The sequence below is a fragment of the Dipodomys spectabilis genome, unplaced genomic scaffold (genome assembly GCF_019054845.1).
Source record: "Dipodomys spectabilis isolate Male_0828 unplaced genomic scaffold, ASM1905484v1 ptg000015l, whole genome shotgun sequence".
Lineage (NCBI taxonomy): Eukaryota > Metazoa > Chordata > Mammalia > Rodentia > Heteromyidae > Dipodomys > Dipodomys spectabilis.
Window position 1 is genome coordinate 2,622,228 of NW_024870692.1, and position 19,124 is coordinate 2,641,351.

Here is a 19,124-nt window from a genome sequence, read left to right on the forward strand (position 1 = left end):
GTGGCCCAGTGGAGTATGAGCTAGGGCTCTGCTTTAGCCTTAAGAAAATATTAACTCCCCAAATGGCAGAAAGTATTGATTAGCTCCCCAAATGGCCCAGAGGTGAGCTAAGCCATCCTTAGAAATGCAGATGCCTAGCACAGCCATCCTGGTGCATAACTCTCTACTTTACTCAAACCTTTATCTTTGAAATTTTAACATTTGGCTCTATTCTTAATCAATACAAGTGGTCAAGTTTCAGTAACTGTCAGACTGCAGTTTTGTTCTATCCCCAGGGTCTCAACCTATGTTTCTCAGGTTCTCTGGGACTTGTTTATCTAGTTAAATTTCCTTCTTCCTTGGTCTAATCAATACCCTATCTGCTTAATTTTGACCTGGTCCTAACAATTTCACAATTTATATTCTTTCTTTTGGGGAGTGGTTATCACACAAGAGAAAAAAAAATGATTGCATCTGGGAATTTCCACACTAATCAAAATTTTTCTTCAAAACTAATTATATTTTCAAACAAAATATTTAATTTTAAAAAAGTTATTTAAATCAAATCTTGTTCAAAAATTTCACAAAAATTGCATGCCAGTGTCAACAAGCAACAGAAATACTTGAGATTAAATTCCATACAAAATCAACATAACAGCAAAAATAAATAAGGACCAGAATAATTTCTTTCATGTCTACCATAAATGAAACCACTTTAGAAAAATAAGCTAGGAAATGGAAATAAAAATAGCTATATACTATTTCAAAAGGAACTGGAAAATAAGAAACATTTACATGGTATTGTGGCAGAATTAGATGAGGAGACAAAAAAATTATACTATCTTTCGTTAGTATTAAAAAGTGCCAGCTCAAAATTAAAACCAGTTATTAAACTGGAAAAAAGCACCACCACCTTCACATGTTGAACTACAAGAATAGGAAAACAAAAAGGGAATAATCCCTGCTTCTTTGGAATGGCAAAAAAATGTAAACTCTTTTTGAATGGATAGAGATAGAAAAATGGAAAGCATACTTTGGAAAAGGAAGCTCTAAAACTCACCTATTGCCTCTGAGTTTTAACTTGGCCCAGATACAACTCCAACTTTCAACAGCATCTAAGTTGGCTACCCAGGACCCTTCTCTAATGCCTGGTAGTTGCTGGAGGACATAACCATGTTTATTTCTCAAGAACAGAAAGAATACAAATGCGAATGAAACTACCATTTTGAGTGTTTTTAAATTAATTAATTAAAGCTGGTACTGATGCTTAAACTCCGGTGTTTATGCTCTTGTTCAACTCTCATGCTCATGGCTCACCCTCTAATACGTAAGTCACAACTCCAGAACTGAAGTTTATTGGTTAATTGGAGATGGAATTTCTTGGACTTTTCTATGTAAACTTCCTTCCACTTATGATCTTTCAGGTCTCAGCCTCTGGAATAGCTAGGATTATAGATATAATCCACCAGCACTTTAGCACTTTGAGTCTTTATTCCCATTTCCTGAATTAGGGAGCAGGAAACATTGCTCCTTCAATCCTTCTATTGCTGCTTATTTTATCCAATTATAGTAAATATATCATTACTTAAGATTTGTAAGACTGTGCTCATAATAATGAGAGTGAATCTAAAGGATTAGTGATTTTATACAGAAACCAGGCTGATGTAGCCTGCCTCATCTATTATGTTTCCCTTCATGAAATAGAACTGCAAACTCTCAGAAATTAAGTGAGAAACTTTAAAGAGAATTGAAACTTTAAGAAAAAATCTGCTTCAGAAATTAAGACAAACTATAAGTAATACAATAAAAGTGAGTATAATTGGTAATTTCAGAAATAAAACAAGCAAAACGAAAGATGAGTTTAAAAATCAGGTGGAAATGAGAAGATTTAAAATAAAAAGGTTTAAGAGAAAGTGAGAAATATTGAATATAAGCCGAGAAAGGAAATAGAATCTCTGCATAACTAAGACAATGAAAACAAAACAACAACAAGAAAAATTGAGGGAACAAAATGGCTACTAAAACTGTAGCCATTTAATAAGATAATATGCAAGTATCCAGTCTGCAGGTTTTGTGTAAGTACTTAAAATTAAAAAGAATAACAGCACCCTCCTCCCCATTTCTGCTCTTACATAGTTTACAGTTTGACCAGTAGACAAGTATGAGTCAAATATTCACATTGCTTGAGGTAAAAATAACCATGCTACCTGCTACAAAGGATGACAATATAGTGCTAGGAACCTAGATGAGAGAGAGGGGTAGTTTAAGAGGTTATTGAAACATACAAACATGGAAGATAACATTTACACACTAACAATCTAAAGTATGATATACTTAGGGGAGGAATCCAATGGTGTAACCCCTCTGAACAACTAATGAACTGTTTAAAAAAATGAATACCAGAAAGCTGAAATATGTTACAAAGGTGGGGGAGGAGCAATAAAGGAAGAAAGGTAAGCAAATGCAGTCATTTATTCAATGCACAAATATGTAAAAATTGAACTACGTAATTTGAGGGTAAGTATGGAAGGAGGAAGTGTGAGACAATGATGGAAGCAATGATATTGATTAAGATGCATTGTACTCATAACCTGACATATGAAATTAGAACCTCTTTGGACAACCAAGTAATAAAACTTTAAAAATAAGGAAAAAGTAAAGTAAAATTAGCTAAAATTTAAAAATCGAAAACAAATCCTGAAATAATAAAGCACCAACATAATACTATTGAGTCATAATAAGGAATAGCAAGGCAGATTCAAGAAAATTACTAGTCTTTAAAGAAAAACATCCTTGGAGAATCTAAACAAAAGCACATGGCACTGATTAAGAAAATTAGTTATCATCTGTCTGTTCAACTGCATGCTTTATGTCTCAAGATACAGAGTAAAATATTTGATGCTCAGCAAAGGAAATTTAGGAAATTCTTCACATTTTCAATTACAAATTCAAAAAAGGTAACAAATGAAGCAAAATAGAAGAATTTTATTTCTATTATCTCTATATTTTTAAAACATATTTTATTCTAAAGGTGATGTATAGAGGGGTTAGAGTTATGTAAGTAAAGTAATGAGTACATTTATTTTTAACAGCATCACCCCTTATTTTCTCCCACTTTCCCCCCCCAATGCCCCTTGCCCCCCAAGTGTAAAGTTATTTCCAATATAGTGTCTTGTGTTAGTGAGTACCAGTGTTGAATTGGTTCACCCTTTGTCCCACTATCTCGATGATTCCCCTACCAAATCAGATAAACTTATATACAAGACAAAGGGTACAGAAATCAAAAATAGTGACAACAAGTTTATATTAAGTGAAGTAAGCCAGGCCCAAAGAAACGTAGGTCCCATGGTTTCCCTTATTTGCAATAACTAGCATATGTCTGAGTCAAGCAGAAAAGGTCAGATAAGTTGATGTTAGGGAAGTGAACCCTAAGATATGTATTCAAATGTTTTTTTTTTCTTTCATGCGATTGTTTCTAATACATTTATAAGATTATTTCTTTGTTACTTTGTATGTCCCTCCCCCATGGTATAACCCCTGCTTTCACTGTATTTGATGTTGGTATAATTTGTGGAGGGGAAGGGAATAAACAAATCGTTTAAATAAGAATAGAGGTGGACCCATTGCAACAATGAGATGTATGAGTTGTTATGTCGAAAATTAACTTTACAACTTTGGTGGGGGGCTGGGAGGAGGATTGGGTGGGGGCATTGGGGAAGGATGGGAAGGGATGGGAAGGAGAAACAAAGGAGGAGGCTATAATGCTTGATAAGAAATGTACTCATAACCTTGCTCATGTAATTGTAACCCCTCTGTACAGTATTTTTACAATTAAAAAAAATAGTGACAACAGGGAATAAAACAATGGGAAAAAAAAGAAAGAAAAAAGAATTCTCTGCAAAAAGTATAATCATCTTGTTCCATTTCTTGGAGTTTATTTCAATAAGCATTATTTTATATGGGTATATGCACATAGCTATTAAGCCACTATGATCTTCTCCTAAGAATATCCTCTGTTCTCATTGTGTGATGCTTGAAGTGCTGTTTAACTAATCATGTCCAAGTGTAATTATTTGTCTTTTACTATCCATTGAATTAACTTGTAGATTTATAGACATATTATAGTTATTACAAATGAGGGAAACCTTGCAGCCCATGTTTCTTTGGGTCCAGCTTACCTTGTTTATTATAATTTTTTCTAAGTCATTCATTCTGATGGAAGCATAGAGCTCCATTGTCTCTGTTGTGTATATATACCACATTTTCTTGATCAATTCACCCACTGAGGGGCATCTGGATAGATTCCATATCTTAGCTATGGTAAATAATGCTGCAATGAGCATGTTGTGCTGGTGGCACCAATGAGGGCTGGTTTGTGGTCATTTAGGTAAATGCACAGGAGTGGGATTGCTGGATCATGGGGAACCTGTACGTTTAGTCTTTTGAGGAACCTCCATGTTGCTTTCCAGAGTGGTTGCACTGGTTTGTAGTAGCATCCCCTTTTTGGCCACATCTACATCAGTATCTTTTATTATTCATTTTCTTGATAATGGCCATTCTAACTGGAATCAGCTGGATTCTCAATGTTGTTTTGATTTGCATTTATTATGGCCAGAGATGCTGAACATTTCTTCTTTGGAGAAGTCTCTCTTTAAGTCTTTAACCCACTTATTGATGGGGCTATTGTTTGTATGAGGATTTATTGTTTTCTTTATATTTTTCTATTATATTTCTTTTATGTATTACTTCTTTTTTAAGAATAAGACAAAATGTTTCAGAAACCAAAAATGATCAAAGAGACATTGGCATAACTATTAATGATGAGCTTTCAGTATATCGTAATGATGGGATTCAGAGTATGACTAAAAACCAGAATATACTTGCCATAAAATATGTCTCATTGGTATAGGAATAATATTTTAGCTGATTTTGAAAAGCCACAAACACAAGAGGTAATCTGAATTTATGTCTATAGAGGAAATATCTGCCAGAAAAGGAGAGATAATCAAGTTAGTAAAGACTCTTGTGGTATTGGGAATTATTAATACAGTACCTCATGCATGTTAGACAATTACTCAACCACTGAGCTACATTCCAATTCCCAGTAAAGGCTTTTAATGAAAAGAGTACTAAAATCTACATAAAATTTTTGTTTTGTTTATGATGTTTCTCTTCACCACCTCATATTGACAGAGCCTGCCCCCACACCCTTTTCTTAGTGTTTAAAACTAAGGCCAAACCCATGTATTTTAAGACCTTTAGGATTTACTCAATTATCTCAGTGATCTCGCATTTGTACAGAAGAGTTTGTGTCATTGAACTTGTTTAATTTTCTCTTCTTAATCTAGCTTTTGTTAGAGAGCATCTACAGAAGGTAAGGGAGAGAAAATCATTTCATTTTCTCTCTTACCTGTATTAAACACAGAGGAACTTAAATTCAAATTCTTAAAACCTGAAGATGAATTGAAAATATTAGGCTACCAGGTACATTTTAAAATTCTGTTCTTTTAAAAAAAAGTCTACAAATAATCAGCAATAAGTATACCCCAAATCAATTTATACATCAGGGCCATATAGTATTGTCAGAAAGTCTCAATACCAAATTTAAGTTTCTTAATTGACTCAATAGTAGGAAGAAGATTTTAATATGTGGGTTTCCTTTTTTTTTTTTTGCTTTTATTTTGTTTTGTGATGATATTGGGGCTTAAACGCACTGATCCGGGCTTTTTCCCTCAAGTCTAGCATTTTACTACTCATGGACTTTCCTGCCTTGCTTTCCTGTGGCTTCAAACTACAGTCTTCAGATATGAACCTCCTGAGCACCTTTTACTAAGCGGTGAGTCACTGGCGCCTGGCTTAATATGAGTTTTTATGATGACAATAGCTACAATTGGATTAAAAAATATCAAATCTATGATATGTAGTGATGCTAAAAAGTATTGATTGATTACCTGTAGAGACCTACTATACAAACTGAAACAAAACTACAATATCATAAATTAACTCTTCTCAAAGATCAGTGGATTTAGTTTTTTTAAGCAGTAATAACTAATATCGCAAAAAAATATGCAGATAGCCAGACAGCAGGTTGAGTACATCTGAAAACAAGTAAGGGGTTCCCTGTCAAAATGTATATAGAATCCAGTACTATGTATCATTTTTACACATAAAAGAATAAGTGTTTTATTGAGAGCTGCATTCAAGGGACAGTTGATAAAAAACCTCACATCTATTTCCTTGTGACATTAGATTTGGAGAATGTATTGGTAAATAGAGAGGAGAAGGTGCTTGTCTACCCAGTGGTAAGAAGAAGCAGTTTTAGTTGGGTTCCTTTGTATACACATATATGGTCATGTGTCTTTTCTTTGGTCACATGTTTTTTTGGAGGAGAAGGGAAGAAATCATGTTCTTCACAGGGGATTTTGACCTTGCGACATTAAAATATCATAAATAATAATTGAAACCTATTTCTACAACTATTTTTTAAAAAAATTATATGTCATCAAGAAGATGAGCTGGCTTTTTCTGTACATTTCCAGTCTTGAACAGTGAATTCAAAATCATCTATGCTTCTGGAGGCTTTTTCCTGAAAAGCATTGTTACTTAAAGAATTTACTTTCACTTCCCAATGATAAATACACAGATAATCTTGCCAAAAAAAACCCCAAATCTGGTTATGATCAAACCTTCGGAAACATTTACCAATTTGCAGCAAGTGGAGAAGACCAAGAAAGAACAATGACATGACCTTGGCAGGACATCAGCACAAGGCCATCATTCCTGGCTTCTTCCTAAGAAAGCTTCCTAAGAAAATAGAAGGAGACTAATGATTAATGAAAATATTAACATACTGTAACCCAGCAAATGAAACATGATCAAGACTAAACTATCATGATGTCTGGAAATGTATATACCAATAGCTATTGTAGAAGAGTTGATATTACTCAGAGGCTGGTTGTTCATGCCTATAATAAAAGCTACTCAGGAGGCTGAGATCTAAGGTGTGTGGTTCAAAGCCAGCTGAGGCAAGAAAGTCCAACTAAGCAATGAAAAAAGCCAGAACTAGAGCTGTGGCCCAGTGTGGTAGAGTTCAAGCCTTGAGAAAAATAGCTCATGGACAGCACCCAGGCCTTGAGTTCATGCCCCAGCACACACATACACAAATGTTATTAGGCACACTAGATTTTTCATTTCCACCTGGGAAAAGGGATCTTGTGCTTGAAAGAATATCGAAAGGAGACTGGAGATTTTTAAAAAAATATTTTCTCAATGATTTTTCCTTAAATAGAATTAGTCATGAAAAGTAGGAGACCTTGTAAGAAAATAAACTCCAGCTGACTAACTAAAGCACCAGTAGAAAATAGCCCTGTTGCAGATTGGAAAAGGGGAACCACAGCATTGAGAAAGGCATTGTTTAAGTTTGTATATAAAGTCTTAGGCTCCTCCCCAGTTTCTATGCATATAGAACAATCCCAAGGCATACAGCAAAGGCTTTGCAAACTAAACATGAGGACTGAATGAGGACTGAAATCCAGGTTTTATATTGGCTCTTGGCTCTGAGTCAAAATAATACTTCAAGGATTTTGAAAAATGGCCTTAGATCCAAAGCCAACAAAAGCTGGCTTCCAGTCTGAAACTAACTGAGTTGATTACACATAAAATAAGGAAATGAACATTCTTTCAAAGGATTCTAAAAACAATTGAGAAGCCCATAATATAATACGTCTACAATGTGCAAGATATTGTAATCCAGATACAAATAATTCAATATTTTAAAAAGTGGAAGTGCAACAACTCAGGAGGGAAAAGATAATCAAGATGGCAAAGCTTAAAGATGCAGATGTTGGGACCTGTAAAAAGTATTTAAAACCCTTCAAGTAAATAAATAGCTAAAATTATAGCTAAAAAGAAAAAGAAATGAGCCCTAAGGATGATTAAGATTCAAAATGTTCAATGTCAACAAATAAATTATAAAACATTCAAAGAAACAAAAACAAATCATAGCCCCTTTCACAGAAGAAATTAACATCAATTGTCCCCAAGACAGTATATACTTAGTAGACAGAGATTTAAATCAAGTGCTAGAATATGCTCAAATAAGTAAAGGAAATAAAAGATAAATACTTAAGGAAGTCAGAAAGTGATGTATGAAGAAATGGAGAATATCAATAAAAAGAAATGGATATTACAATAACACCACCAGAAATTGTAAAGCTAAAAAGTATAATAACTGAAATGAAGAACTCACTAGAGAGTTTCAATAACAAATTAGGACTAAAGAAAGAATCCACAAACTCAAAGTCAATTGAAATTCCTATGTAAGGAACAAAAAGATAAAATTTAAAAATCTGAGGAACCTGTGGGATGCCAGCAAGCATATTCATGTGCATCATGGGAATTCCAGAGGAAAATAGTAAAAAAAAAAAAATCCAACAATAGAATATTTAAATGCACAGTATTTCAAAATGCCCATTTTTAAACATTTGAGGACCTCAATTTTTTGTAATATTTTATTATCAATAACACAGTTGCTTTAATGTGTTTGTCCTGCAGCTGTTAACAGGTAGGTGGAAGGATGCTTGAACAAACAAGTAAAACTCTTTATATACAAGCAAATTTAAAGCTCTTTTAAGTGTCCAAAGCCAACAATTAGTTTAATTGAGGCTTTAAATGTATTCTTAACATATTTGAACAAATAGGAACTAAAATGGTCAATTTTTCTAAAACCAAAAAATAATGTTGTTTTAGTTATAAAAGAGCTCTGTCAATAAACACAAGCTCTACACTTCAGACATTCACAAAAATGTGAGCAGAAGGCTTATCAAAAGACATTTAATACAATTGGTTTTCAACAGCCCTTTGGTGGCCCACATCTACAAAGAAATCCAGCCCTACCCAACCCCATCCAAATCCCACCCCACTGAGAAGCACATACTTACCAGAATTTGTAGCAAATTTGGTTTGGGAATTTTTTTAAGGCTACCAGGACAAGTTACTTACAGTTTAATTGCCACTGTCAACTGATCTGGACTTGGACTGTGACTTGGATCAGGACCTGGACCAGGACCTCTGACGATCCACAGATGCTGGAGTCTTAGATCTGCTTTGAAGAACCATGTTTCTGACTCTTCTCAGGCATAGGAGACCTACTAACAGAATGAGATTTGCTCCGGCTCTGGCTCCTGCTTCTGGACCAGCTGTAAGACTTGCGACTACGAGATAAAGATTAGCTCTGAGACTTAGAGGCCTGGTCTGAGATCGAGACCTGCTTCTTGACCTACTGTACCTTTTGCTGCCTTCAATTAACTTATTTTCCCTTCCATTTATTTCCTTCCCAGAAAGTTTTTCAATAGCATTTTTAAAATCACCATAAGAGGCAAACTCAACCACCCCTTCATTCAATTTAGGTCGATGAGCATCTGCAAAGGTTACTTCCTCAGCTGGTCTCAGGAAATATTTGAGATCCTGTCAGCTGACTCTTGAGGATACATTTTCAACTATAAGTCCATTTTCTGCTCTTATAGGTGGAGCATTTCATCTATCATTTTAAGGACTGCGACTGCATCCTCTACCCTGTCCACCTCAGGATCAATCCCTAGCATGTTCAATAGTAACCCTTGGACTGCACAGTTCCTTTCCATCAAGTTCATATACAGTATCATCTGCATCCCCAGGATCTTCAAATTCCACAAAACCAAAACCTCTTTTTAGATTGATATCTCTGATCCATACATAACCCATAAGAGTCTTTCTACTCTTTCCCTCACCTCTGAGTTGAGCCACCCAATGAACACCCAACAGCCACTCATGATATCCAGCTAGTATTTCCTCTATGAACTGTGCAGCCACACTCTCATCAATTATTTTTAAATTGTTTTAAATTACCTTTAAGTACTGTGCCATTTAACAAAGCAGTTTATGCATACGTGCATATTGGGCCAGGGTCACCCCCTCAAAATTTCATCTGCCCTTTGACCCACACCTTCCCTTACTTTTCTTAATTTTTGGGTGTATACAATGAATTCTTGATGGCATTTTCCTCTCCTTCCCCCTTCATTCATTTACCCTTACCCCCTCCCCTGGCGTGTACATATTGATTTTGTCAGGCTTCAATCTAGACTTTCTAAAAGATAATACTATTTGACTTTTCCATAGAATCTATTTACTTCAGTTTATTCATTTGTACCCACTTGCATACCACCCCACATTTACTTATAGGTATATAGGTACATTCTATCTACCACAAATGAAGGAAAACATGAAACTTTTGTTTCTCCAGGACTGGCTTACTTCACTTAATATATATTTTTTCCAAATCTTTCAGTTTTTTTATGAATGGTACAATATCATTCTTTCTAATAGATGAGTAAAATTCCATTGTGCACATAAACCACATTTTCTTCTTCTTTCTTTTTTTTCTTTCTTTTTCTTTCTTTCTTTCATTCATTCTTTTTTCTTTCTTTCCTTTTTTCTTCCTTCCTTCCTTTCTTTCTTTCTTTCTTCTTCATTTCCTTCTTTCTTGCTTGCTTGCTTCCTTCCTTCCTTTCTTTCTTTTTTGTCGGCCATGGGGATTGAACTTTGAGCCTGGGTGCTAACCCTCAGCTACTCGGCCCAAGGCTAGTGCTCTACCACTTGAGCCACAGCATCACTGTCAGTTTTTGCAGTTTATGTGGTGTCGAGGAATCAACGAACCCAGGGCCTCATGCATTCATGACAAGCACTCTACCACTGAGCCACCTTCCCACCTCCAACATTTTCTTGATCCATTAGTCCATTGTACTTATTCAAAAAATAAGCACCAATGTAATTCATTTGTTTTGAATCTGATTAGCCAATGGTATGCCACATTTTAATATATCCAGGACTTTCCACTATCATGTTTAGTCTCAATTATGCACACAAAAGTTTTGAGACTGTTGAGAAAAGTTCCCATATCCCATCAATTAAATACATTTCTATATTTTTTTGTCCATTGTGGTGCTTGAACTCAAGACGGCACTCTACCTCTTGAGCTACAGCACCATTTTCAGCTTTTTCTAATTATTGGGTGCTGAGGAATCGAACCCAAGGCCTCATGCATGCAAGGCAAGCCCTCTACCACTGAGCCACCTTCCCAGCCCTTACATTTCTATTTTTGAGAAATATCTGTTTACACGCACCAGCACTGATTTTCTCAAGTTCAGAGTATTTCTCTATTTGCTAACTTTCTGTACCTTCATTTACCTCCAGCAAGGAGACAATGCTACAAGACAATGATCTTTCTCAAATTATTGTGCTATAAATGTCTATGAATAACAATACATGAAAATATGAAAGTAAATATAGTAAAGTTTCATATTCAATATGATGGGCATTATTCTATTTTGGTGATCAAAGCAATATTTAGATACACATTTTAAGAAGCAGATATATAAGAGCTCAGAGGAGTACAGTAGTATAACTATGACTGACAGAGATCCTGGAAACCTAATATATGGGCTATTTCAAAATGTATTTAGACCAAAAAAATTAGAAGAGATTTGTGGATAACTAAGTAGACTGGTCAGACTTATAGAAAGTTAAATTTCAATGCAGTTCTCAGAGTTATAAGATTGATGAGAAGAGGGCTGAGAATGTGGCCTAATGGTAGAGTACTTGCCTAGCATGCATGAAGCCCCGGGTTTGATTCTTCAGTACCACATAAACAGAAAAAGCCAGAAGTGGTACTGTGGCTCAAATGTTAGAGTGCTAGCCTTGAACAAATGAAGCTCAGGGACAGTGTCCAGGCCCTGAGTTCAAGCCCCAGGACTGTCAGAATAAAAAGATTAAAGATAAGAGAGACATTTACCTATGTTTATGAAGAAACAAACAGATATTCAATCATACATCAAGCTTCTATACCTTAGGCACACACTGCATGACACACTATGGATTCAAGTGTGACAAAGTCATTACTGAATGACCCTCATCAGTATGCACTGGTATTACTCAGATGCTCTGAGTCAAATTTAAAAAAAAAAGAAAGCTTATTGAAATCTTTACCAAATTTGTGTGTGTGTGTGTGTGTGTGTGTGTGTACATGTTTGTAAAACCATGAATATAGTTTGAGAAAAGGGGCAAGATTCTATCCGTCTTACCAGATTCTTTTTTTTTTTGGGGGGGGGGGGGATGTCCAGTCGTGGGGCCTGATCTCTGGGCCTAGGCGCTGTCCCTCAGCTCTTCAGCTCAAGGCTAGCGCTCTCCCACTTCAGCCACAGCGCCACTTCCGGCTTTTTTCTTTTTGCTTATGTGGTGCTGAGGAATCGAACCCAGGGCCTCTTGCATGCAAGGCAAGCGCTCTACCACTGAGCCACCTTCCCAGCCCCCCACTTATCAGATTCTTATCAATAGTTCATGTAGGGTTTTTTCAAGACTATTTGTCAGTTTAGCATCCTAAGTTTAATCATTAGAAATATCACAACCAAAATTTCAGAATTTCCTCTTCAACTTTAAAATTGGGCTAAGTTACTGGCTAATATTCACATTTTCTTCACTTCTGGAAAACAGACTGTACTCATTTGAATGGTGAAAATGTCACTGGCTGATAGAGTACATTAGTCAATCACATTTTTAAAAGATTGGAAGAAATGTTTTCTTGTGCTTTCACAAGAAAATATTAAAATAAGACAAGCTTCCAAAGTAATGCTGATAGTTATTAGGTAACTTCTATATTTGAATTAATAAACACGGGTTTATATGCATATGGGAATGTGTGTATAAATATATAAAATGCATTTTGCAATATAAGAATTTCAGCCTAAAAATATAAAGGAAAGAAAATTTGCAATTCAAAGGAGTCCACACTATGTCAAGAAAATCAAAATTTGTAGGGTTATCTCCCTGGAAAGCAAGAGTACAAAAAAAAAAGAAGAAGAAGAAGAAGAAAGATAATTGCATTGCAATTCAAGTTCCAAAGCACAAAACTCTATCTGGAAAATCACAGCCATCATGTGCATGAATAAAAATTTGCTATTGCTGAGAGACTGTGATTAAAAAAAATAAAGCAATATCAGGGAGAATATTGAAACTGACAGTCCAAATACAGGAAGAAGTTAACTGATTCTTCTAATCTCTTAGGAGATACCGTCAAGGTTGAAAATGTGTTCCTTTGGTTACTTCTCCTAGAAAAAAATAGGAAAAGGAAAGATTCTGGGGGAATATAACTTTAAGGAAACCATGGAAATAAGCACTCTTGGGTCTGAAACCAATCAAGTCTGGCTTAATAGGAAACAGGCTTTAGAAAAATGTAATATTCTCTCTCTCTTTTTTCCATGAGAGATCTGTATTTTTGCTATGAACAAATGTTTTTCTTATTTTAATCTAGTATGAGAAGTTGTAGAAGAGAGGGGTTGCCAGGAAAGAAAGTGTGTGATCCTCATATATATGTCTGTATCTGATCATGACACGACCTCTCAAAGATTTAGGCAGAGTCACAGAGACAGAGACAGAGACACCTGAAGGTGGTAATTCATAGACTTGCAAAGACATTTATGAGAAAACAGTTTCACATTGCCTCCAATGCTGTTTTCTTGCTGTGACATTGCCCCTTATAAAAAAATTATCAGGATATGGGCAAGACCAGGTGCCATTTATTAGCAACACAGGTGTCCAGGACTTTAGACATGGGCAAAGATGATATGAAAAAAAGAGATGTTGATTCATGGAATGCAGCTCCCTTGTTCTGAATGGACCGAGATAGGACAGTACAGTAAGCAGGTGGTTGCTAAAGCAATCTACATTTTGCTAACTCAACTTGGGAGACAGGACTAGGTACCTTTTCTGAGTTTTCATTCTGCTGCTTAGCAGTACGTGAATGATATATCTGTTGAGTGTGCCATAAAATGTCTTCCCAGATGATCTTCTCAGAGTGGAAGAATTGACCAGATGGGTGAGGAGATGGAGTATCCTCTTCCAGACTTCATCTTTGGTGAGGACACAAGTGAAGCCTGAGATTCTCATTTTCAATATATTCTTCTAGTGATTCTTACAACAAAGAAAGAGAATCACTAGCACAGCCACAAAATTGTACTGAGACAATTCTCCTTTAGAACCCCAGCACACAAGTCAGTTCTTTGCAAAGTAAAGGCTGGTAAATTAATTTCCCCATTCTTAAGTTCTAGTTTCATGATTTCATTGATCCAGTTCTCCTGATTATATGATCCTCTCTTTAAGTATATGTTATCATCAGTTGTCTATCACAGACAGGATATATTCCATTTGGAGATGTTTACCATTTTAGGCATGGAAGAATATCCACAGGGGACCAGATTGGTTTTAAATATGTGTACTGTTATATAAAAATGTCTTAATGATGCAGGCAAAAGTTAACCTTGGCAGAGGTCTTTATTGACCTATTATTATTAACCTTTATTAACCCATCCAGTCCAAGTTTGAATTCTTGGAAAATGCATAAGCATTATTTTATACTATTTGTATACCTTCTTTTCATGATTAGAAATCTCTGGAACCCAGAGGTTTACTTCTAATTCCTTAATCATTATTATATCAATAAACATTTGTTATTGCATGTTATTAGTAAACCTAGTTTTTATTTTATAGTGTTTAAGGTGCTATTAAATTTGTTACACATGGTCTACACTATTTAAATGTCTTGATTCGGCCCAATATTTACAGTTGGTACCCAATAAATATTTGAATTTTTCCTCTCTTTACAATCATATATTTAATTCTTCCTAATTGTCTTTGTAAAAATTACTCTTAACTAAAATATTCCAATTTTTTTATGTTTTAAAATAGAAAACTCTTGCTAAAGTACCTCTTTGATCAACTACCTTCATTGTCACTGACAATCAAATTATATCTAATCTTATCTTCTAGAGCATAAAGCCTGCATCATCAGACTCAAACACACTTCCCCAGTTATTTTTAAGAAGTTGACCTCTAGAAGACAAGGTGTGGGCTCTGTGGCTAACCAAGGAAGTGTGCTGCAAGGAAGATAGGTAAGCTCTGGTAGAAAGAATGCGTGATACTTGCGGAAGTTAGTGTGGCCCAAAGGGCCCCAATCTAGAGATTTCCTTCTGTCCTGCCATTTTATTACCCAGCTTTATGCCATGGAAAAGTCCCTTAACCACAGGTAACTAAATGTAGGTAAGTATGTCAGATCCTAATCTTCACAGGTGGATTGCAAATAAGACAAAAATAATATTGTTATTTTACAAACATGTTCTATAGAAATAAGACAGTGAATGTTATACTTTTCAGTGTCCTCAAATAGTAAAATTACCAAACCTAATTCCAATGACTTCCATTTCCTTCAGCGATTTGCCAGGCTAAGAGAGGGTGAAGAACTTGCTATATTGTCTTTGCCTTTCATTCTTGGAATTCATTTTTAACTTGTTATTTGTGCACACATGTGTTGGTTTGTAAAATTAGCACCACAGTCTAGGATGGAGCTGGAAATGTTATACTGAGTGAAGTGATTCAGATTCAGAGATATAAAAGAATGTATGTTTTCTCTCATGTATGGAAATTACAACTAATATATACATATATATAAACATATACAGAACCATACACTCACACACACACACACACACACACACAATCAAACAGACTACACTACGATATACAAAGGGTGGGGTTCCATGCTGTAATCCCTTTAAACAAATAACTGATAACAAAATTGATAACAGAAAGCTGAAATATGTTTTGTCAGAGGGAAATAAAAATGATGGTTAAAGGAAGAGAGGAGAAAAGGAAAGAGGAAGGGTAGATAAATATAGTCATAGTATTCATTGTACATATGTGAAAGTAAAAATAGGAAACAAGATGAATGTGAGTGGGATACATGGAAGGGGAGGAAGAAAGATGAAATGAGTGAAAATGGGCATGTTAATTTGCAATCCCTTTTTACAAGTATTTGAAGATAACAAAAACAAAGTAAGCAAAATACATTTAAAAACATTAAATTGTAAAAGTAATCAAAGAAGACAATCTATGCCACTAAAAGACTAATGTTTCAATGTTTATTTGTTTTAGACAATCATTCATTCAAAAATCACCCACATATCTGATATGCGCAGTAGTTAAATTAGCTGAAGTAATGTATATAGTGAAATATAACTAAACAAAAATTTAAAAGACAAGATTCATCACTTACAATATCCATCCAGTTTCCCTTTCATAACCAGACCCATTTCCCTCCCAACCTTATCAGCTCACTTCCCTAATCCCTGGGAACCATTAATCATGTCTTCATTATAACCATTTTGTCATTTTAAGAATATTATACTAGGGAGAGTATAAGTGTAGCATTGGATATTATGTCAATTATTCCTTTCTATTACAGAACATTATTCCATGGTATATATGCATTAAGCTTTACTTAGTTATTCATCCACTGTAGAACATTTGGATTGTTCCCACTTAGGAAGATTATAAAGGTTGGAAATTTTCATGAGCAAGTTTTCATGAAGATATAAATTTTCACTTCTCTGGGTAACATATATAATATTGAAATTTTAGTTACATCTAAATCTAACAAAATAAACACAAGATTTGTGTGCTGTTACAAAAACTAATGAAAAAACTTACAGAAGATTTGAAATGCATACCTTGTTCATGGCATAGAAAATGTGTGAAGGTAGTATGAAAGGGCAGCACATCTATCAAAATATCTGAAGATATTTTAGATGTACCAATGAAATAATGAAATAGATATATACATATATAATCTGTTAAATAATATTTTATAGATATAAAATCTTTATTTTATACTTGATGTAGGAAGAAGAATTAAAATTGATAATTAATTTTTAAAACAAAAACTAGGAGTCACTCTCAAGACTTACAATAAAGAGCAATAAGAATTTATTAAAAGAGCAATTGACACATTTCTATCAAATAAAACAGATAACCCACAAAGACATCGACACAATTGATTCTTGACAAAGGCATGAGCAAACATAACAGAAAGAAATTAGTGTGTTGACTAAATGTTGTTAGACGCACTTATAACATTGAAAATTGTATAGCTTAAAAATAAGCCTAAACCTAAACTTCATATTTTACACAAAAATTAACTCAAAATGGATTATTTACACAATAAATTAGATTTAGATATATAAATTTTGTTAAAAACAAGATTTTCTCATGGTCAGTGTAGTTCCTCTGCCTTCACATAACTTCCTGTATGTAAGTTATTTGAATATTTTTAGAATCCCAACTTCTTCCTTTACCTATATTACTTTTGAGCACATTTTTTGTATGGTTCATTTACTTCCTCTCTAGTCCGAACATTCATATGAACCCTTCATATCCTGCTACCGCATTCAAATTAAGTACTGAAATCTACGCAAACTTTGGGTCTCTTTATCTGCACTAGTATAAATATAGTAATTGTAATATGTATGTACATGTAAAGAATGAGAGAAAAAAAGCACCAAGACACATTAAAATTTGCCTTCCTTCATTAGACATAACTTAAGAAATATTTGCTAGAAGAATCATGTTGATTTACCTTCACTTTTACATAATATATTTTTCTTATTCAAGGTTCATTCCACATTATGGAATCATTTCCTTTCTGTTCGGAGAATTCCCTTTATTCTAAACAATTTCCATGGTTTGTTCAACTCAGTGCATCTTTATTTCACCTTCTTTCCTGAAGGACAGTTTTGTAGAATATCAAATTAGCATTAGTAATCCTTTTCCTTCAGCATGTGGAAATCATGTCACTTCCATTCTTATACTGTGGTTTCAGATGAGAAATCTGTTATTCAACTTTCACTTCTCGCTAAGGGTCATGTGCTATTTGTTTATCCCTAGATCACCCTAAGGCTTTTGATATTGCTTTGCTTAAGAGATTTAGTTATGTGCAGGGCAAGAGTTTCTCTCAACCGATCCTCTGTGAATTTCTTTTATATTCTTAAATCTGTAGTTCATATCTGTCACCAACTTTGAAAACCTGTCAGACTTTATTTCTTAACACTTTATCTCAGCTACATGTTTTTTCTTTTTCTTCTGGGACACTCCTGTTAGAAACGGTAGATATTTTGTTGTGGTCCACAAGTCTATTTGTGGGTTTGTGTTTTTTTTCAGACTATTTCCCTCTGCTGTTCAGATTGAATGAATTCTGTTCATTTATGTACAGTTGTACTGATTACATAAACATATCATCTCCATTGTTCTATTGAAGTCCTACACCAAGGCATTCATTTGAATTATTAAATGTTTCAGATATGTAATTTATTTTATATCCTTTCATATGTTTTTTTAAAAATACAATCCTTTTTCTCTACTAGTTATGTCCAAAGGATATTGTGTTATGACTACTTTGAGTTCTTTCCTTGTAATATCAATACAGAGTGAACGTCTCCTTAATTTGAATTCTCTAAGCTCTGAAATTTTTTGAATGTTGACGTGATTCTGCATCTGACCCCATGTGGTAGAACTCAGCCAAAACTCAGGCACAAAGCAGTTTAGTCAATATTTCCCAGCACCTCCAGCTGAAATGCAAAAACTTTTTCCATATAAAATTATTTAAAATATTATGTAAATTTAACTTCAAGGTATAGATAAAAGGTACATAGGACACATAAATAAATTTTGAGTTCAGACTTGGGTTCTTCCTCCTGATACTTCATCATGGATTGAGAATTCTAAAATGTTCCAGAATTCTAAAAAATTTAGAAGTTGAAATCTTATGGTCTCATAAAGTTTGGATAAGATCTGTTCAGCCCATATCTGGTTCATGTCAATGTGGGCTTCTGTTATCGTCTCTTCTCATTTTGATTTTGCGTTTCCCCCTTTGCCATATAACAGGAGACATTTGAATATATATTAAGCACTTGTCCTGTATAACTCTTGTGTTAGATCAAGTAGTTGCACTGTTTAAATCTACCATATAGGTTCTGAAAGAGCTCTCCAGCTCCATGTCCTGTGTTATCAGAGAGAGTTGGGGCATTTTTCATTGACCTATTTGGGATCTTATATAACCATTTCTGTGAGGATGTTGGAATCCATTGCCACCCAGTCTGGGCCTCTGCTGCTTCTTCCTTGATAGCCTGTCTATCAAGTAAATTGAAGCTATTCTTGTTTTCTTTGTTTTCATGTCTATTCTTCTTGGTTGAATATGTTGAAAGGCTCTTCTAAGTCCAGTTTGTATG

At 34.6% G+C, this 19,124-nt stretch overlaps 1 pseudogene; it reads right to left on the bottom strand.

Annotated features, from left to right (window-relative positions):
* Positions 1-8,982: 8,982 nt before the first annotated feature.
* Positions 8,983-9,788, bottom strand: LOC122096387 (annotated as a pseudogene).
* Positions 9,789-19,124: the final 9,336 nt, after the last annotated feature.